General features: G+C 45.2%; 1 long non-coding RNA gene across 1 annotated transcript; it reads right to left on the reverse strand.

The window, feature by feature from the left end:
• Positions 1-943: 943 nt before the first annotated feature.
• LOC125942101 (uncharacterized) lies at positions 944-6,209 on the reverse strand. The gene is made up of 3 exons (XR_007464791.1): positions 5,275-6,209; positions 3,111-4,130; positions 944-1,534 (listed from the first exon to the last, which is right to left on the reverse strand). It is a non-coding gene; the product is annotated as an uncharacterized LOC125942101 (long non-coding RNA).
• Positions 6,210-22,865: the final 16,656 nt, after the last annotated feature.

The raw sequence follows: 22,865 nt of genomic DNA on the forward strand, positions 1-22,865 counted from the left end.
GAAACAACCTTTGATTTATCAGATAATGTGCCATTTTGTAGTTTTAGAAGTTTTCCTCTGGTCTTTTAGTCTTTTCTAAATCTGGAAGATCTGACTGAATGCAAGTGTACCATCAGAGTTTGTCCTCTATCAGATTTAATGGTACATTTCACCTCGAGATAGCCGACACACTTCCAAAACCACAGGGTACTACACGTGGTTCAGTGCAACCGAGCACTGCAAATTCAACTATTTTTATGAAACACTTTGGTCTTGCTGCTCACAAGACTAGAACAACTAGTGATTGAGTCGTCCACTTGTGGATCATTTTTTGGCACATGCTGTAGTGTCAAGGCCTGTGCAAACAGTTTCAGAAACCACAACCTCTTGCCTGGCATGCATGACAGTGTCTCTATCATTTTTTCTCCGTGCTTTGCCACCACACCCATGTTTCTTTGTTTTGGTTGTGCTTTTTTTGTTCATGTGAGAGGCTGCCATTGCTGTTTCTTGTGCTTCCTCCTTTTCTGTGGCATCACTGGCATTAAGTCTCTCTTGCCTAAGTGTACATCCCGATGACTTGGTAGAGGCACCATTGACAATTAATCGCAGGGTATTGACTCTCGAGCATATCAAAATCAAGCTTTTAGTTTTTCTTTTTTTTGTGGGCAGGCCTCTAACCCTGTGTGATGAAATTTCATTTTGGTGACAAATAACTGATTAACAAGTTGTTTCCAATGACAACATTTTTTGTACTTCAAAAGTTCACATAGTTGCCAAGTTCCAAAGTGCACACATGCGTCAAAGAACTTCACAGCTTTATAGGTATTGTTTTATACTTTTGCCACTTAATTCCGACTTTTGTGTCCACTGTTGATCTTGTTGACCTGGCTGCTTTTTGGCAATACCAAAGTTACGACTTAGTACTCAGCATGAAAGAACACTTTAAAACCATTGTGTTGTCCACTTGCCTCATCAAGCCACTGTGTCATTTTGATCCGAGTTCTCCGTTGGAAGTACACTGTTCACCCAGTACAAATTTAGATATGACGAGGACATAATACACATGCCATGCAGAGTTGAAAGCTCAGTTAAATACTTGATCAAAAGGACTGCTTTCGCCTCCAACTCTTTTCCACACTTCTTAGTCTGTTTAAAGGCCTCACCAAATACTATGGCTGCTAACATGTCCTATGGAAAATGCTCACTGCCAGATGACTTAATTGTTGATGTCAGACAGCGTAAGTGAAAGACAGCGTACTAGCGTGAAACTGTGCTACAATGGTGTTGTCCTGACCTCTTGAGTTACCAGGATGGCCATTTTTCCTGGAAACCATAGTAGTAGTCAGAAGAATGGCAGAGTCAGAATGGCATTTATGAAAGTTCCATTCAAATGCTGCAAGACATTTTCCGGCAGGCAGGCTTGGCAGTGTTGGTCAATTTTTGATGTTCCGAGTTAGTTTGATGAGATCTTTTCGTAACATTTTTCTTCATTGCTGTTTCTTATTTGGATAGTGACACATGCTTTCTTAGGAGCCACTGCTTCAATAGGCATTTCCTAGAAAGAGGTATGTTGGTTGTTTCTCTATATCTGCTTCATACTCAAAAAAAATCCTTTGGTAATGTTTTGCGAGCTGGCCTGGTAATGTTTTGCGAGCTGGCCTACATGACACGTGATTCAGATGCTTATAATTGAAAGGCAGTGTTTTTGGTACTTAGTGCAGAAATTTCAGTCATTTTTCTATTAAAATTAGCTGAAAATCACTGTGACTGGATTCTTGTCATTTGTGTAAACCTGAGACATTTAACAGGCACTCCTTTTGAGTAGTTGTGCTTGTATCTGCTATAGCATTAGACTAATCAGTTAATTTGCTTTGCACAATCCAGCCAAACATCACCTCACAAAGTTTCACTTGAGTACTTAGCTCTCTCTCTGACTGCACAAGTGCAGAGGTACGTACCGATGACATAATGCTTGTTGATTGGGATGACAGTCCAGTAAGAGGCACATCTGTGGCAAACAGATTGAACATACACATTGACAATGTTAGCATTTGTGCTGATGGACATGTCAAGAATCTCATGAGTATTATAAGCTTCTTACAGTCGGCTTTTCCAGGCAACTTGATCTTTGCATTGGTGTCATGTCTTAGGGCTCTCAGAACTGCCAAGGGAAAAGATGTTCAGGTGCTCTGTTCCGAGGCATGGAGAGTCTAGCTGTTGACTCGTCCGTTATTAAAAACCAGTTCTCGCCCCTGGTCCCTAGCAGGACACACTGTTTTGTCCATTTTCTGTAGCCAACACAGCTGCCATCTAATATAGTACAATGCAGTTTTAAGTGATGGGGACGCAACATATTAGGTGACAGTCATTTGGTCAAAGTGGTGCTTGCATTATGGTTCTCAATAGTTTGCCGAGTGCTTTAAATCTGCATGCTTTGCTGAATCCAAAGTCCTCAACTACTGCATCTTTCATAACCTGCTGTGCAGTTTCAAGATGTTAACCTCCTAATTTAATTTTTGAAATAATTCAGGCAGCCGTAGCAGTGCAATGTGGCATATTGTGTGAAAGGCCACATTGACACTGGGAACTGACAGAGGTCACGTGATCCACTGCAACTTGTGACCAAGGATTGACTCAATGTAACCAATGTTCGCACTGGCGAGTTCGACCTGTCCGTCACTGCACCAAAATATCCCGATTCATGCCACTCACGTCTGCTCGCATATCAGTTATGTGTTTACATGACAAATCATGTTCGTTTTTATCCCTCTGTGGTCTGCAATGTGTGATGGTTATGTCATTAGCTGTAACGTTAGTACCTGTGGACATGGCAATGTTTGTAACAGTTACCCTCAAGTCCTCCCTGTGGGTCAGTGAAAGATTAATCTCAGTGTTTAAGGTTCTGCTGTATTACTTTAGCTACATAACCTCCTTCTAAGCTTCTCTTTGAGATCTTTCTGCAATTCCTCATTCTCTCTACGGCACTGTGCACTTTCAACTTTTGCAGCAGCTATTTCCTGAAAAAACAAAGCTTCAACATCTGCCTTGAAAAGCTCAAAATGCTCATTCATGAATCCGATAGCTTCCCAAATGCTACCGAGTTTATCATATATTTCAGTACTTGAACCGACCTTTGCCTTTACGTTCCAGTTCACGAACCACTAGGCGATTGTTTTCCCAGGAAGGCACAGGCATGAATCAGCAAGTTACATGTTGCCGTGCTCGAAACCTGAGGCCCCTGCAACGGCTCAATGGCTACGAAGGGTAGAATAGGTTAACTTTCACGAGCTTGTGGTTGGGCATATCGAGGTGCTTAGGTTTGGGCTGGTTTCAGCACTGACTAACCAAACCATGCACATTGCTCAGTGCATGAATATTTTTATGAGCATTATCCAGATGGCTGTGATGACTTTCTAAATTTTTTTTCATGCAATACGCTGGCATTGCATGCCACAAATATGAGGCTGTCTGCATTAACTGCTTCCAGTCTGAATTTTTTTTTAATGAAGTGAGAACTATATTACGTGCCTCTGAACAAGAGTCAAGGAAAAATTGTAAAAATTGCCACTGTATAGTCTTTGCAATGAATTAAACGGTTTTCTCATAAACTGCCAAAAACTCAAATGTGTTGTAAGCAACACATGGTTCTTCAGATATTTTAATTCACACTCATAATGGTGTGAAATATGGCCACAGATTAGACGAAGACCATTATTGTAATACTCAAGGCACGTTATATGCATTAAGCAGCAGGCTCCAAAATTACAGTGCAGGGGCCCAACCTCAGCATGATGTGACACACGAACATTTGTGGAATTTCAAGAGCTGTATTTATCTACATGATAAAGCCAACAAATTATGTAATAAGCATTGGCGACACCCACATTCCTGAAAATGGTATGTTGTTTATATTTTTCAGTGTTGAATACTTCTTGCAAAACATAATGAATCCCACCTGAATCATTGAATTAGGAAAGGTTAATGTACTTAATCCTTATGCAAGAACATATGTATAAAAGGTTGCAGTCGTGCCGTACATGCATGAGCTCACTCACAATTTTAAGAATTGCAACGAGGGCTGGTGTCAGGGTTGTCGCTTCAGCCCCCAAGCCTATGTGCTTTCTGGTGAATGGTGCTCTTGAGCAAAAATACTTGCAAAAGAGCACATAGAACAATGTTAACATTCTACCTTTAGGCGTCATTTACCAGATACCTTTGTGTTATGATAAAGTAATATTACATTGGACAAACCGAAAGATGTTTTAATGAATCGACAAGAGCAAAAAGGTTCAATTAAATTGCTTTCAGCAAGCGATTTGTCTCAAAACATACGACAGCACAAATACAAATTTCAATTTCATAGCACTCATTTCATCACTTGTAACTTCTAGCACCAGATGTTAAGAGAGTTAATGGAAGTCATGACCACTGAAAACCACCATGACACTTGCGTCAGCACTCCTTCAATTAAAAAAAACAATTGCGAGGTCTTACTGGCCAGATCATGTCACAGTGGAGGACTGTGGATTAATTTTTACCATTTGGGATTCTTTAATGTGCACACTCCAATTTCACTCAGAGACGAGGAGGAACAATGCCACTGACAGCACCACGTCACTTTTGATGAAGACAATTGCCTGCACTATCAGACTGACAAGCACCCCCGTGTTGGTTATGATTGCACCTGTATTTTCTCTTTTCTTTTTTTATTGTTGAGATTTTATGGCACCTTTTTTTGAGTCCGGTTATAAATTTATCTTCTTTTACCGATGTTGCTGCATTCCTTTCTTTTTTTTCTTCTTTTTTTAATGGGAGGGGTGGGGGGGGGGGGGGGTGCTTGTCTGCACCCGTGCATTCTGTCAGGCCATAAGCAAGCAACTGCTTCTTAGGTTGGCAGTTAGATTTACACAAGAATCTTTGTGTGTGCCTTTCTTATCTATTTCCTGGTCAGTCATGTTGCCTTATTTCTGTTTGTAAATTTTGGCTGTACATTAAAGTTATCATGAAGCTGCTCTCTCAAATGAAACCTTTTTGACATGCCGGAAAAAAAAGCAGGAAAAAAACTGGCTATTGGTTACGATTGTGGTATTGGAGGGAACTAACATTTCGCTTTTTTAAAGCTGCTCCCAGTAGAGTTCATGTTTGAAAGGCACAACTAAGTCAATCGCTGTAACTGCACATTGAAACATTACCTCGCACCGGCCACTATTTTATATTCAGTTCAGTGAATTTATTTCAGACAACAAAGTGTTGTCAAACAAAAATTATTGTTGCAAGAGAGAGATAAAACCTTACATTTTTGCTCAGAGGATTAATAAGCAGGTAGCCTCAGTACAGGCCACCTCTGTCAGCATACTTCTTGCTGGAGTCAACATATCGACGAGTGGGCTTGTCTGTTTCAAGGCAGACAAGGGGCCCTGATGAAGACAAATTTCCTTGTTGAAACATTAGTTGGTTCCAGGGACATTCTAGGGAACTTCTCTCTTGCTTGTATGTGTTCATTTAATTTTTATTAATTCTGCGGACACATGGTTCTAGCAGGGAGGGCTACAAATACATGCAATGGCAACAAGCGAGACAATGAAGGATAATACAATGAAAAACAGACAATTATTAATGCAAGATTGTGACCTGATCGTACACGATTCCATTCTGTTATAGTATGGAGAATGAAAACATGTGCTGGTTCATGCAAAGTGCAGTGTTATAGCATCCCGCCAATGGTGACAAGTGAGGGTCTGGTTGATATGAAGATGGGTCGAGCGATAAATTAAATTAGTACGAAGTATAACTTAAGGAATTGAAGTGTGTTTTCCTGTATTCTAAGCTTGAACAGTTGGATGTCCAATTGCCCTTATTTAGGTGGGGGAATGAGATGTTGAAAATGTATTTATTTTATTTATTTAAAAAGTCCCTACAGGCCTCGTGAGAGGCATTGGGTAAGGGGGCATCACACAAAAAAAAAACAGCATACATAATGGGTACATAATATACATACACGATTAATTGGCATAATAATGGATACTCATGATTTCCTGCATACGTTAGATTACACAAAAATAATTGTAGAGGTGATGTGCTTATTAGAGCATAAAACAAAAGGTACAGTACAAAACATAGCCCGCAAATTTTGAAGTATATCGCATCTCCGGCACTTGATGAACTGTTGCAGAGATATTCCACTTCCTCATACCCACGTGAATAGTTTCAGAAAAAAAAATTGCCCGCCAATCCACCCTGTGAAGGTGGTTGGAAAGCGAAGCTTTTTACGCCACCCTCACGGTGACTGCGTGAGTCACCGTGAGGGTGACTCACACACTACAACGTAACTTTAACCACGGCCTTTATTATTATTTACTTCACAACAATGTTCACTACTGCTTTATCATTGGTGTGATATACACTACTAGACTACCCCATAGTGGGGTAGTCTAGAAAATGAACCGAAGCAGTTACTAGGCTGGAAGGGTTTCGAATGACGTCAACTCTCTTTCAAGCAGCTGCATAAGCTTTGCAACAGCTGCAATCTAATCTTACGGACCGCGCTGAGCCTGTTTCCGTTGTTTGCCCGCAGCCCTTATCATCCATCATGTTGGCTCATCACTTTGAAGCTTGTTTTTGTGGTTTTTCTTGCGAAAACGAGTGCTTAGTTGTACGCTGAATGCCTGAATTCAAGTAAGCTATACTGCTATACCTGCAAGTGTTAGCGGTTCGTCGGGATCGTTTTTTGATTACGACGGACACGACAGAACCCTTGGCTGGTAGAGGTACAAAGCTTCGCTTTAAAATAAACGCACTTGATAATAGGCACCAGCACGCGCTTTGGCCCTCGTACACCTTCAACCGTCATTTCCAAATCACTAAAGGATCGTATATCCAGCATAAAATCACTTCTTTTTCTCGCCTCATCTAAGCAGTAGCAACAGTACTGCAGCACCTGAAAGCTTCCTCAGCGCATTAAACTCCTCGGTTGCGAGCGCCGCGGTGTGAAGCCAGCCACACCCACCATACTTGGCCCTCATACACCTTCAGCTGTCATTTCCAAATCAGTAAAGAATCGTATATCAGCATAAAATCACTTTTTTTTTTCTCACCTCATCTAAGCAGTAGCAACAGTACTGCAGTGCCCGAAAGCCTCCTCAGCGCATGAAAGTCCTCAGTTGCAAGCGCCGTGGTGTGAAGCCGGCCACGCCCACCACTGAACTTACGCTCTCTCTGTGCGAATGGGAGAGCCAGAGCAAACCTGCCAGCGCGCATTCTCGGAGGACATGACCATACATTACGAATGTTTGCTTTGCAATAGATGATGTCAACACTTTGCGTCTAAAGGTAGGCGACTGTAAGCTACCGCTTGCCTATTACTTGACCAGGGCCTATTTCTCCGTTATATTTTTTTATAAGAAGGCTTCAAGATTGTCACGTGACACTTCTCATAATTTTTTCTCGCATGGGTGAAAAGGACCAATGGCATCAGCTATATCCGTGGCTATGACTGGTCTGTGGACTGCCAGGATGATAATCGTAGAGTGCTTTAGGTATTGGTTTCAGTTTTACTGGCGAGGTAGTATCCAAATAAACCCTCAACCCAGCGAAGGTTTCCTCATGTAACAGGCAGATCTCAAAGGCTATGCTTTTGCGAACTGCATGCGCTGGAAGCGATTGCGGAGCTGGAAATACGTAATGGCCGCCACGTTTTAGACTATCTATGAGGTTGTTATTATGTTTCCTTTGGCATAGTCTGTGCAATTATCTGCTAAAATGCAGTTTTGGTGCAGGATGGCACGAAGGACCACTCTTAAGGCTGGAATAAGGATCTTGCTGACCTCTTCCAAATGCACTTCCTTGTCAGCACCATCCCCTCCCCCCTTTTTTTGTGCGTGTGGGCATGCGCCACCGCCAAGAAGAACCACAGACATGAGGCTCACTCACACATGACCCACAAAACGCTCCTCAAACAGGGGGGAGTTTCGGGACAAGGAAGCAAACGCAGATACATTGAAGCAAGGAATTAGGATGGATGGAGAAAGAAACCAGGTCACATGCTTCCTTTAGGGGGCACGTTTGCCTTGGGCTTTATTATACATTTTTACAAAGCTCTTTAGCAGGAAAAAAAAACTGCTTCATATTTTTGTACCAATTTGCACTCTTTCATTCATTCTCACACCCAGCCAAACCATCTGTATTGAAGAAGGCTGGCAGACTTGTGCCCCCATGACTTCCTGATGGCTCTGAAAAAGAGAGAGAGGTGTTATACTACAAAGCAACTGCAGCAATACATCAATTCACAATATGTACGTCCCCTCATCTCAGGGTTTTCTTTTTCAGGATTTAGAGGTGGTGGAATGATGTAAAAACTGTGAAAGTTGGATTTTCCCCAAAGCTGTTCTAGAATTAGTTTCCTCAGGCTAGTTTTACGATTTAAAACAAGTAACAATCACCAGCATTTGACTTCTGCATGGCCATTTTAAGCATACTTTCTCAACAAATCAGTTGCACAGTATTCAAGAAAGCCATTTTCACTTCAAGTTCTTTAAATTTTTCACTCACACAACAGCAAGCAGTCGATTTCAGACCGACTTTCAACCGAAGCTTGAGTAGCTGTCTAATCTCTTATATTTTGAACACCGCCTGTGCAAGTGCCCTTATTCATTACTGTATAATATTGCACAACACTCCACATTAGTGTTCAGCACTGTACAGGAACTGAACAAAGCATGTGAAATTGCCAGCACCACTTAACACACCCTATACCACCTTGCTTGCACACATAAAGCTAATCGAACGCAATAATCAAGTATGAGGAGGCTTCTGCATACTCCCTGACCTGACAACCATTGCTTTGCAAGCTTAAGGAATGCAGTAAAAAACAAACCAGGTGCTTGCTGCAATGATTAAAAACAAATGCTCCCTGCACAATAGAAACTTACCCGTTTTCACACTGCTTTACCGCATAGCATGGGCATCACTAAGGCTAGTTAGTATTGATGCTAACAAATCTTCACAATTTTTTTTTTGCCTGATATGACTTAAAAAAGTTGGGAACTAGGAACCAGGTGAATATTTTATATACAATAAATTTCCATTATTCCAACTCCGTTTAATTCAATATTTCGGTTAATTCGATCCTCACGGAAGGTCTGGTCAGCGCCCATGCGTTTCTACAGGCCCAAACTTTCGTTATTTCGATCCTAAAATTGTCCTTCACCTGATGATTAGAACTTTACCAGTCAGCATGCACGTGCCTGACCCCTAGTGACCCCTTAGTGGCAGTGTATGTCTTGGCGGAGCTCAAGGGACAGTTAATGCGCTGAACACGTCATCTCTCGTCGAAAACGCATATTGACACGTCAATTCAGTACATTTCCGTGTGTTGTGCAGTTGTAGTTTGCTTGCGCTTTATTTTGCGCGCCGCGAAGGATTCGGGCAGGGAGAGACGAAGACGACGAAGAAGACGTCCTGCTCGATCGGAGCTGTTCTGCTGTGTGACCGGTTGTTGTCTGTGCTGTTATTACCGTGACAAATTGGTGGACATGCTGGGTATCATCCTATGCCCTAATTTGACCTCCCGACGCTTCAAGTCCCTACCACCATTCCTGCGATTCCGGAGGAAAACCGGGCACTTCGCCACAGCCGCCGCTTGCAAGGACTATTTCCTGAATACGGCCCATTGAGCCCAGTAAGAATGTCAACCACAGGGGCAAGTACGAGTCAAACGCAAGAGAGCGACACAGTCCAATCCACTTCTACCCCGAGTGTCATCAATCCAGCGCACGTTCCGAAGTCATTTCATGGTGACGTGTTCGAGGACGTGGAGGATTGGCTTGAGCACTTCGACCGAGTCGCTGCAGTCAATGAATGGGACGACTATAAGAAACTGCGCTACGTTTACTTTGCCCTTGAAGACTACGCTCGCACATGGTTCGAGAATCATGAGGGCTCCATCACTAGCTGGCAAGATTTCCGACGACAGCTTCGCGAGACGTACAGCAGCCTCGAAAGGAAAGAAAAGGCCGAACAGGCTCTGCAGAGTCGGTTTCAGAAGCCAAATGAAAGCGTGGCCATGTTTGTCGAGGACATGTCCCGCTTGTTCCGACGTGCTGATCCAGGTATGGCCGAGACAAAGAAAGTTCGCCTCTTAAGGCGAGGGGTGAAAGAACAACTCTTCGCTGGGCTCATGCGCAACCCTCCAGCTACCGTCGCCGAGTTCATAACTGAAGTGACGACAATGGAGCGAGCGCTGCAGCAACGATCCCAACAGTACGATCGCCAAAGCACCGTCGCCGCCGTGCCATGTTTCACCTGCGGACACAATTTAGCAGCACTCCCAGAGCTTGTGCGAAGCGTTGTGCGCGAAGAGCTTGAGGAAGTTCGCAAAACTGCTTGTCAGCCGACTGTTACTGCGCTTGGTGACATCATTCGTGACGAAATCAGGACCGTGACCCAACCATTGGCACCAACGCGAGCCGAAGCTCCAGTCCTGACATATGCCGAAGCCTTACGGGGCCCTCAACCATCTACGGTATGACGTTTGCCTTCCCCTGTTTCAGCTCTGCCGCCACGTCAATTTCCCACTACAAATGTAAACTCGTATGAGTACGTAGGCCCACGAGATATCACACGGAAATCAAACGTGTGGCGCACCTCGGATAATCGGCCACTTTGCTACCACTGCGGCGAAGCGGACCATCTGTATCGTCAGTGCCCTTATCGGAGGATGGGCCTTCAGGGATTTCACCCTAACGCGCGTCGACCAAGTAATGGTGAGCGCCCACGCGAGATTGAGCAGTTCCTGGCCTCTCAACAGCCATGTTCTCCCGCACAAAGACGCCAATCACGTTCACCATCTCCTCGGCGCATCATCTCGCCTAGCCGTTACTCTACGTTTTCTGATGTTCGCAACAGGTCCCCAAGTCCACACCCACGCCAGGAAAACTGAGGACAGCGACCTCCGGGGGTGGGGCCGCTGCTGATCGTCCTGACAAACATCCTCCGACACGAAAAGTTCACGACGACGATTTATCCGCCACACCATGTTCTGATGACGCAGTACTTTCCGCCGATATTACAGTAACCGTCGACAATTACCAGGTCACCGCCCTCGTTGATACCGGCGCCGACTACTCCATTATGAGTGGTGAATTGGTGGCTACTCTCCGAAAGGTGACCACACCATAGAATGGTCCCCAACTCCGTACTGCGGGTGGTCATCTCGTGACGCCGGTTGGAAGGTGCACTGCCCGAGTGCATATCTGCGGCTCTGCCTTCATTGGATCCTTCGTCATACTGCGGGAATGCTCCAGGCAGCTCATCTTAGGAATGGACTTTCTTAGAGAATATGGGGCCATTATAAATCTTCGAGAGCTGTTGGTAACATTTTCTCGTAACGCAATCTCGCACGAATGCAAATTGCACAAGATAGCTTAGCGTGTCTCTGATGATTCCGTGACCATACCACCTCGTTCCAGTGTACTGGTTACCGTAGTGAGCGACAAGGACCGAAATGCCCTTGGAGTTGTTGAAACCAATGTGTCCATCCTCTTCTCTCGTCAAGTATGCGTCGCCCGCGGCCTCCTCGAACTGACCAAACAGACTGCTGAAATCCTAATCACAAACTTCAGTCGCGAATACCAGCACTTCACGAGGCACGCTGTTGTCGCTTACTTCGAAGAAATCGGCGACGCGAGAACCAGCCTATCACTCGCAGAACTTTCCTCCGTCCAACACGATGAGAAGCAGTTTACAATTCAACTCGATGTGAATTCTAAACTATTGGCTCAACAACAAGATAGTCTTCGCTCTCTATTGCTTTCCTTTAGCGACTGTTTTGCCACGACGTCAAAAATCAAGCAGACACCCGTTGCGAAGCACAGAATTATAACCGAACCCGCCGAAAGACCCATCCGACAGCATGCCTACCGTGTGTCTCGAAGAGAACAAGACGCCATTTGTGAACAAGTCAAGCAAATGCTTTCTGACGACATCATTCAGCCATCTACAAGTCCATGGGCGTTACCAGTGGGGCTAGTTAAAAAGAAAGACGGCACACTGCGTTTCTGCGTTGATTATCGCAAACTCAACAACGTTACAAAGAAAGACGTCTATCCGCTACCTCGCATCGACGACTCGCTGGACCGACTTCGACACTCCAGATATTTTTCATCCATGGATCTGCGTAGTGGTTATTGGCAAATAGAGGTCGATGACCATGACCGGGAAAAGACCGCATTTATTACTCCTGACGGACTCTTTGAATTCAAGGTTCTTCCTTTTGGTCTGTGCTCTGCTCCTGCGACTTTTCAAAGAATGATGGACACTGTTTTATCCGGGCTTAACAAGCAAACGTGTCTTGTTTATTTGGACGACGTCGTTTTTTCGGAGACTTTCGAGCAGCATCTTCAGCGTCTTCGTGCAGTGCTTGATGCGCTCCGAACTGCAGGCCTGTCACTCAAGCCCGAAAAATGCCACTTCGGTTACGAGGAACTGAAATTCCTTGGTCATGTCATAAGCTGCGATGGAATTCGCCCGGATCCTGAAAAAACGCGAGCTGTTGCAGCCTTCCCAACGCCTACGAACAAACGCGAGGTCTGCCGTTTTTTGGGACTTTGCGCGTATTACCGTCGCTTCGTACCAAATTTTTTGAAAATAGCTGAGCCCTTGCATTACCTCACAAGAGACAATGTCGCTTTCGTTTGGAACCCCGAGCAACATCGCGCTTTTTGTGACCTACAACAACGACTTCAAACTCCTCCAATCCTAGGTCACTTCGACGAAGACGCCGACACTGAAGTACACACAGACGCGAGCAATGTGGGTCTCGGCGCCGTCTTTGTGCAGCGGCAAGAAGGTATAGAAAGAGTGATCGCCTACGCTAGTCGTGCCTTGTCATCGGCCGAATCGAACTACTCGACTACAGAAAAAGAATGTCTAGCTGTTGTGTGGGCGATATCCAAGTTCCGACCATATTTGTACGGAAGACCTTTTAAAGTAGTCAGTGACCACCATTCGTTGTGTTGGCTTGCCGGTCTCAAAGACCCCTCAGGCCGCCTTGCTCGATGGAGTCTTCGCCTTCAGGAGTTCGACGTTACGGTTGTCTATAAGTCGGGACGCAAGCACACAAGATGCCGACTGTCTGTCCCGCGCTCCTGTAAAAACGACTTCGCCTGAGCTAGCTGAAGACGACAGTTTCCTCTGCGCCGTCACAGCGTCTGACTTGGCTCAGCAACAGCGTGATGACCTGGAGCTTCGCCCGCTCATCGACTACCTTGAGGGCCAACTTACACAGCCACCACGTCCATTCCGACGCATAATTTCATCGTTCTTTCTCCGCAACAACGTCTTGTACAAGCAAAGCTTTGACTCCAGCTCTCAAGCCGATCTTCTGGTGGTACCATCTGCGATGCGAGAAGAGATCCTGCATGCTTGTCACAACGAACCGTCCTCTGGCCATTTGGGGTTCACGCGTACTCGCGGGCGTATCCGCCACAAGTACTACTGGCCTAAACTGTCCCGCACCGTTAAGCAATACGTGAAGACTTGCCGAGACTGCCAGCGGCGCAAGACGCCGCCTATAAAACCAGCTGGCTTGTTACAACCTGTCGAACCACCTCGGGCACCCTTTCAACAAGTCGGAATGGACTTGCTTGGACCATTTCCTAAATCTTCGGCTGGGAACCGATGGATAATAGTTGCGACAGATTATCTCACTCGTTACTGTGAAACAAGACCACTTCAACTAGCTACTGCTAACGACGTCGCCAATTTCTTCATGCATGATATCGTCCTCCGCCATGGCGCACCAGCAGTGGTTATTACCGACAGAGGGACCGCTTTCACAGCCCAACTCCTGGATGAAGTGATGACCCTCAGCGGCACTGTTCATCGTCGGGCAACAGGTTACCATCCACAGACGAACGGCCTAACCGAACGGCTCAACAAGACCATCGCTGACATGCTTTCAATGTATGTCGACGTGGATCACAAGAACTGCGACAGCGTCCTTCCTTTCGTAACCTTCGCCTATAATACCGCCGTTCAAGAAACCACAGGATTTACTCCTTTTCGCTTGCTGCACGGCCGCGAGGTTACCACAATGTTAGACGTAATGCTCCTGCCCGACACCTTCGCATCTACCACAGTGAATGCTGCCCACTATGCTCAGTGTGCCGAGGAAGCTCGTCAGCTAGCTCGCCTGCGCATTCGCTCTCAGCAACACTACGATGCTCACAGGTACAACCTCCGACACAGAGAAGTTACCTACCACCCCGGAGACAAAGTATGGATCTGGAGTCCCGTCCGCCAGCGCGGGAGGTCGGAGAAACTTCTCCGGCGTTATTTCGGGCCTTACCGGGTTCTTCAACGCCTCAACGACGTCAACTACACAGTTGTTCCAGAGAGCACCACGCGAAGCTCCCGCCGTACACCACAACCGGACATCGTCCACGTGGCTAGGACGAAGCCATATTACGCACGCTGACCACCTACCTCCCTACTTCAAAGGCATCGAGACAATGCTTTTCCAGGGGGGGAATAATGGCACGTCAATTCAGTACATTTCCGTGTGTTGTGCAGTTGTAGTTTGCTTGCGCTTTATTTTGCGCGCCGTGAAGGATTCGGGCGGGAGAGACAAAGACGACGAAGAAGACGTTCTGCTCGATCGGAGCTGTTCTGCTGTGTGACCGGTTGTTGTCTGTGCTGTTATTACCGTGACAATATTTTTGGCCCACCCTAGGAAGATTTTCAAGCGATAACCATAGCTCACAATGTCTCATTACAGTATTTACCCAATTCTAACACACACCTTTTTTTTCTTTTTTAAGGCAAACTGGGCCAAAAATTGCCTACGGGGTGCAATCGGGCACGAAACCAAAACCGCCTTTGCAAAGGTTGTATGCTTTACCACATAACACAGAGGCAGTGCAGCGGAGCTGACTTTAGGAATTCAGCCGCCTCTGTGTAACAATTTTTCTTGCTAAAAAATTGTGCATGTGTTAGATTTCTACTTTGTTTAAGAGCTTTAATGTCATCCCTACGTTATTTTTCTACTTTGGACACATAGAAAGTGGGCCCGAGTCCGATTAGGGAGCATGTTAGAATAGTGCAAATACTGCCAAGTGAATCAGCTGTGTGTTTTGCCATTTTTTCTGCGATGTTTTGGCGTTTTTTTCTACATTTAATTCGACCCGGGAGATAATTTGACCAATTTCGCCGGTACCGTCAGGTTCGAATTAACGGAAGTAGACTGTATTGCAGATTTCTTTCTCGGTATTTAATTCAAAAATAGTGAATTATTACTTTCATTCGTGTTCCGTGTGGTGCTTCTTTGAAGTTTCAAATCATAATTCTTAAAAATTGTCTGAGCAATTATTACTACTATACATCTACTCGAAACACCAGTGAGCAGGCTATAATTTTATGTACAGTGAAAGCTCGATGATACGAATCTCACGGGGTCACGAAAAATATTCATATTAGCCGAAATTCGTATCATCGAAACACAATTAAAACTACAGTCGAATCTCGATAATTCGAACTCGAAGGGGCCCGGAAATTTGTTCGAATTAAAGGGACGTATTTTTGAAGGATTCGTGCACCATAGCACGATGCACGAACGGTGCGAGTCGTGAAATATCGCGGCGCGCAAGCGCATAGCAAGCGCGGGCCACGAAACTGCCCACGCCGGCTAACGGTCGCTTCCCGATAACGGCAGAAAGTGAAGCTTCAGGGAGCGGGCGGCGCCGGCACACGAGTGCGCGCGGAGACCGTCGAAGTTGAGGGAGGAGGGCGGCATGGAAGTGGATTTGACCGCGTCAACTCCGCCGCTTCGGTGGCTCCCCTCGCCCTCCCTCTCAACTCCCTCGTAGCACTCTCACCTTCGACTCCGTGCGCACATCTCCGTGCGCACCCGCCGCCGTGCTGGCGCCAGCTTATTTTAGCTGCTCCCTGAAGTTTCGTTTTCTGCCGTTATCGGGAAGCGAGCGTTTGCGGGCGTGAGCAGTTTCGCTGGCCCGACTGCGCGTCCACCGCTGCTTCCCTGTGCGCTGCGGCAGTGCAAGGTCAACATGTGACTAGAAAATAGAGAAGGGTTCACTGCCATTTTATCCGCGTGGCTGAGACGTCGGCACTAGTGTGTGCTAGAATACGGTTGTCTAGAACACTCTAGTCGGCACGTACACGCTTGTTCCGGCGCGATGCAGAAACGGCGACCTTGCAATTTGAGAGAGGATGAAATTTCCGCCGCGGGTTCTTTTTTATTTTTTTTCCCTGTTCCTTCGCGCGCGGCATTGAGGGGTCTCTCCTGAGCTTTTGCTCTACGGCGGTGTCGGAGCAATGCCGGTCGGAGGCGCCGCCGCGTGATTTGGCGCGCTGCTAAGAGCATTGTCGGTGCGCGGTATGTTCGAAATAAGCGTGTTCGAATTAACGAGATTCGACTGTAGCTAAATTAAAGAGTGAGAGATGAACTCACTCAGGCACATGTACGTAAAAAGCATTTACTTCTTGAAGAAAAAGTCTCTAATGTCCTTCTATCTCGGTAGACAATCCTATCTCGGTAGACATAGCTCGCTGCGACTAGGTAAAATGGCGCAAACACAAAGAACGCGGCCCGAAGCACAGCAGCCACTCCGTCCGATGGGCGGCCGCCGAAAAGGAGGAAAAGTACAAAAGCGCCACCGCTTCAAACTCTTCGCGCCCAGTCGCGGAGTCCGCGCTGTCCGGCGCCGCGTCCGCGCGTCCGCACCAAAAGATAACGGGAGAAAGCGCGTGACTGCGCGCTGTTCTCTTTCGCGGCCGTCAGTGGGGCGGCGTTTATTCGTATCACCCGACGCAGGCCGAAAATCTATTCGTAACAACCGTTCTCTAGCACGTTGCAAAGTAATGGGGCTCGGCCGGGACCACAGAAAAATTCGTATCATCCGGAAATTCGTATTAGCCGTGATCGTATCATCGAGCTTTTACTGTATTGCAGTATATGTTGCGACTACTACATCTTGAAATAAAATGTTAAAACATAAAAGCACTGAAAATGAGCACATTTTCAGTGTTTACGAAAGTGTTAACTGTACTGTAGGCTTGTGTGCATATTAAAATATCCTACCAGATGTTATGCTTTCAGTATTCGTCGTCAATGAGGACACGGGTGACGGGAGCAGTGATAACTCGGATCCTATGGCCACTCGCTCCAACATGAAGCTTGCATTCGCCCTGTTTCGGCGCTTCCAAGCGAACGTGGAAGCTACAATGTGGAAAAATATGTGCTCGCCTAGGCGACGAAAATACTGAAGCAGAAGAAGATTCAGGACTATTTCATGCTACAGTAAGCCAAACGTAATGCGTGTCACATCACATACTTTCGGTTACTATCTGGATCAAATTTTTTTGATTGCAACTGGCTCCTTTGCTCAAGCTACGGGAAGGAGCCAGTCGCGGTCGAGAATTTAGATCCAGATTGGGCTCGATCGGGATCGAGAGTAGCCTTTTCACACCAGTACGAGTCCATTTCGTCACTAAAGCACTGTTAGAAATTGTATGTGCACTTATGTTGGCCAATCCTTTAAAAGTTCCCTATCAAATTAGACGATATGTCAAACTAATTCAAGTTTTTTTTTTGTGTGTGAGTTCGATATATGCAGGTTTGACTGTATTCAGAATGAATATAAATTAAAAGCGTGCAAAATATAGTTTCGTGAGCAAGTCACATTGCCATTGACAGGGATCATAGCCATGACAAGCCAAGGACGAAGAATTCATTTAGTCACCGAACCTACTAACATCCCTGCAACGGCAGTCAAAGTTTCAGATGCCATATGGTGTCCTATGCGATTTTGAGGACATGGTCCCACCTGCACAATATAAAAAAAAATGCCGGCCATGAAGAAATTTTGTGCCATTCAGGCTGTCTCCCGTACTTTCACTTTTGCTGGTGTGGCTGCTTCTTGACTGTTTGAGAGCCATACAGCCGCCGCTAACAGAACTGCATCAACTCAGTATGAAAGTCAAGCTCACTAACCTGGACTGATGAGGTTAAACTGCGACAAGTCCTCAGTGAGAACGACCGTGAAAGTTGGGTATTCCACAACAACTTTTCCTTTCAGGCAGTGCTCCAGGCTCACTGACAAGTCTAGGTTGTAATAGCTGAAACAGGAAACAAATGGCAAATCAAGCATGACCACCACAGCCAATGAATTCCTACCTTACCTATAACATTGATGACCAATCACTTGATCAAAATGCAACGTTGCAGCACAATGAAAGAGAGCCATAGCTAAAATAAATAGAATCATCGAATGCAGATGTCAAAACGCGCTGTCCACAAAGTGGATTAGTTTGGATATGTGAATAGGATAATATTTGTTTCAGATTCCATTTTTCTTAACAATCGTATTCAGCAAAATTCATATTTGAGACACAAAACACAGTCACACAAGCATAGCCTGTAACATTTCTGACACAAGAACATCAGCAGCTGACCGTGGGCTTTTAGACAATTTTGTCTAAAAATTTGGCACTTCGTCTGTACTATTGGCATGTACTAAAAGCATAAATTGGATGATGAACAAGATAATGTAACTAATACACACGCATCAGCATCACCAAATTTGTCTGTATGGGTAACACTCGCTCAGGTGATTCTGGCTATCACACATTCTGGAGTTGCAGTATGTGAAGGGTACAGACAACCCTTTAAGTACCCCCTTTTTTGTGTGGCGATGAAAACATAATTGAAAGTATCTAGACCAACACTAGTCATGTCAAACGCGCGTAACAAATTATTAAACTATTTCTTTTTTAATGTGTGACGTCTTACCTTTACTGTATACAGATACTGTCCTGTGACCTTAAAGAGGAAGCTTTAGCTCGCAGCTAACTCCGATGCCGCCTATTCAAATGCATGTAAAACGCAGAAATGCTTTAAAGGGGTCCTGAACCACCCCTTCCGCTTGGTGAAAAAACATAGTAAGCGGATAGCATACGCTGCTGTGAACATCTCAGCCAAGTTTTGCAGCCGTGCGCAGCGCATGGAGTCGCAAGCGGAGCATGAAGTCACCTTTTTCTCAAACGCTCTCTTTTCAACATACGCCTGCTCCTAACTCCTTTCTGGACACATTTTGTAATATAGCAGATTCCCATACGCAGCTGCTATTGGCCAATAGCGTTGTGAAGAAAACTGAATAAATGTGCTTTACCAACGTGTCAAAACGTCCCGTCAGAAAGCCACCATCTTGAGTTAGATTTCGGTGTACTGGTACTGTCTTCACCTCCCATGCTGAAATTTCAGCGTGGGTTCGATTCCTGATGGACGTGATTTTTTTTTTTTTGCCTTAACTTTTTTTTTTAGATTCTTGAGTAGCGAAAACATTATAAATAGCCCATTTCACCACATTCACAAGTAAGTAGCAGCGCTTTTTTTATTGCTGACGGCTACAAAGAAACCTTACGAGCATAATAGAAAGAATCATATACATACATACTGGATATTTTCATGTTATCAGGAGGTTATCAAACTGAAATAATACCAGAAACAGCTACTTCGCAGTTTGTACATTGCATACACGCTCGCAGCAATGCGGTGAATGTGCCCGGTGGCATCCGCCCACAAGTCACCACGACACACAACATGCTAGAAGAACTAATGCACACAAAGAAGCTCAACACCATCAACTAACAAATGTCTACCCAAGGTCGTGCTATCCTGAGAAGCCTCGGGTATCAGACTTGACATTTGCCCGACATCCAGCAAGCTCCACCACCATTAGACACTATCCCGAACATCAAGGTCCTACCCATCCCCAAAAAATGAATGTGGACAATCAACAAGGCAGACAAGCTCACGCTGATTACTTAGCCACACCTGACCACAGCACATACTACATCGATGCAGCTCATAGCTCTTCTCAGTTTTGGGACCAAGAAGCCAGACAACTCGCAGTCACGAAGCAGTACCGTCTGCTAAAGATGCAGAGATTCAGGCCATTACAGAAGCCATTTGCCTACACACACATGACACTGACATTATCACAATTCGTTTGGATAGTCGGGGAGCATTACTGCCTTTACAAAAAATGAACTCCTGGGTTATATCCATACTACACTGTCACCAGGAACATGCACAAACACCCTGCATTACAGGTTCTCGTGGAGTGGGTACCAGGTCACAAGGGAATAGAGGGCAATGAACTAGCTCATGCCTCAGCTCGCAATCCTCTAACACCGAGCAATCCCATTAAGTGACCCAAGACCTATTGCCCCGGAAGTGCCAAAGCTGAACATCAAAAACGCCTTAAGGTACGTCACCAAAAAAATGGCCAAACTTGGCTGTTACGCGAGCATCCATAACTAGCGAATGGAGAGCAGCAATTTTAAACTTTTTGGCAGAGAGGTAGCCAACTAACCAGACTGTGCAACCAACTAGGATCTTTGCCATCGGATAAGTGGGAATCAAGTTATAGCAAAAATACCAAAGAAAAGAAAATGTGTCATTTTTGCCTGCATTCCTAGACATAAAACATGATTACATCAAAACTTACCATTCATTTTCATTAATCCTAGTTCATTGCACAGGCTAGTAATAAAGGAACGAGCGTGCAAAGTTTCATTGAAAAATATTTATTCATTTCGAAGTTATAACTGTTTGCGCAACAGGAAAGTGCAAGAAATCAAGTTTTGAGAAAAACAAGATTAAAGTTTTTCAATCCTTGTAGAAACAAGATCATCATGCCCTGGGAAATTAAAATTCCTCAGGTTCATGCTAGGGCCCTCCTTAGCTGCCACGAGCTCTCTTTTGGCTTTTGTTGCTGCCCGTCTTTTTTCACACGGTACTGGTCACTGGTGCAACATGCTAAGAGTGTGTGGTGACCAGGTTCGATGCCTGCTTCTCTCAAAATATCTGCTGTACTTCTGTTGCCATCATTGAAGTGGCACACAGCGTCAAATAAAGCAAAAAGTAGGATGGGCAGGCTCACGTGGATCGTCTTTGGGAACCCGTTGCCAAATGATACCGTTGAAACTCTCGTTGGCATTTTGGGTTTTTCCACGCAGGCACTTCTTTAAGAGGTCATCCGTACAAAGGTCAGTATACACCGGCTTCACTTTGTTGAGTACCTCATTGGAAAGGCCTCCCTTGTGCTTGTAGAATCCACCACCGAGTGCATTCCGTCGGTTAAACCCGCACCAACTCTCAGTGCCAAGAGGGCACAGACCATGCCTTGGTGTTTCATCTGTTGAACTGCAGTGAAACAGGCTCGCTAATGCAGCTTGCTTCATGGCTTGCAGGTCACCCACATTCACTCTGATGGCAATACCATAATAGTTCTGCAGCCGGTCGATGAGGACATCCGTTAACATTCCTTTGCCTCCAAGTCCAGGAACAGTTTTTTTCAACTTTCATAGGCGGCATCCTACACGCTTCTGTACGTGTCCAATGCACTCCAGTTTGTGCACGCTATTTGCGCCATATATGTCCTTTATAGCCGCGTGGCTCTTGGAGTCGCCATCTCCATAGAAGTCTACATATTTTAAATCACGGCTTCGTTCTGCACGCTCGAACATATGATAGAGCCCTACTGCCTCCATACCACCAACACTACTGGTGTAGTTCGCTTGGCACTGGGTATGATTTGCCTTCCACTCCAAAAATTCAGTGCTTGTGAGGTTCAACTTGCTTTTCGAATGGCATGCCCTACATTTACTTGAGATGCCTTTTACATCAATAACTTTCCCAGTATCAATGGATATCAAGGACACACAGCCGTTCTATGAAGAATGCCCACGCCTTTGCCATGTGCCATCACCTGACACACCACAGTCAGTACTTTGCACAACACAACGCACTTCAGCAGTGGCATTCATCATTGACTTACGCAACAGTCTCTGCAGCTTTATAGAGCTTTGCAGATATCTTTTGGTAGGCACAATGCCAAGGCGGCGGTGGCATGTTCATTACTTTTGCCAGCGTTACAGCTCCAGAATATCCCTTGCCCAGCTGACGCATTGCGTAGACGAGACACAGGTTATTCTCGATAGCACTTCCAGCCTTTGACGATTGAAATGAATGTGCATATGCGCACGCATCACACAGAACAGCATATGCACATGATATTCCAAGCTACGAGCATTCTTCCAATCTGAGCGACGTCTTCTTGCATTCCGGGCAGGCCAGTTTTGCAAAAACAGATGATAGGATCTCCATATCCATAATCCTATTACCTTGCAGTAGAGGTCCTTGCAGCGGCACTTCACAATTGTTCTCCAAGTTCCCAAGCTTTGCAGCACTCGCCGATACATTCACGTTCGCATGGTCTTCAGTCGGAGCATTCATCGTGTGGCAATTTCCAAGAAACTTCCGTTTCAATCGCCTTTTTACCCTGAACTTGGCCATGCCTTCTTATAAAAACGTTCAGCCTATATTAATACTTTTGGCACTAAAAATAATACCTATAAAAAGGACGAACGCAGTAGCATTCAAAGCGGTAGCACAAAGCGCACACAAAGTAAACAACTGAGACGCTTGTAGCGTTATGCATCCCCCTTGCGGAAATTTAAAGCAATGTTTAAAGAAAGGAAGCCTTACTAATTCGTCTTTGAATAATCTTTTACATATCAGACTAAAACATACCAGAAAATTTTCAATATACGCAGTTGATTATTGCTGTGTTATCAGTTTCTGTTGCGAAACCACATCAGTTTCGGTTTCAGAACTGTTCACCAGCTGTTCGAAAGTTGGCTATAACTTTTGAACTAAATAAGATACGAACAGGATTCTTGCTGCAAAACATTTTTGAGTGTTTGGGGATTCTCGAAATTTAAAAAAGAAAAAAATGTAATTTTTGCAAAAAAACGCCTTTTCAAAGGTGGTGACATACCTTAAGGCTTTCGCATCGCGAAAAATGGCT

This window comes from Dermacentor silvarum, chromosome 1 (assembly GCF_013339745.2).
Source record: "Dermacentor silvarum isolate Dsil-2018 chromosome 1, BIME_Dsil_1.4, whole genome shotgun sequence".
NCBI classification, from domain to species: Eukaryota; Metazoa; Arthropoda; class Arachnida; order Ixodida; family Ixodidae; genus Dermacentor; species Dermacentor silvarum.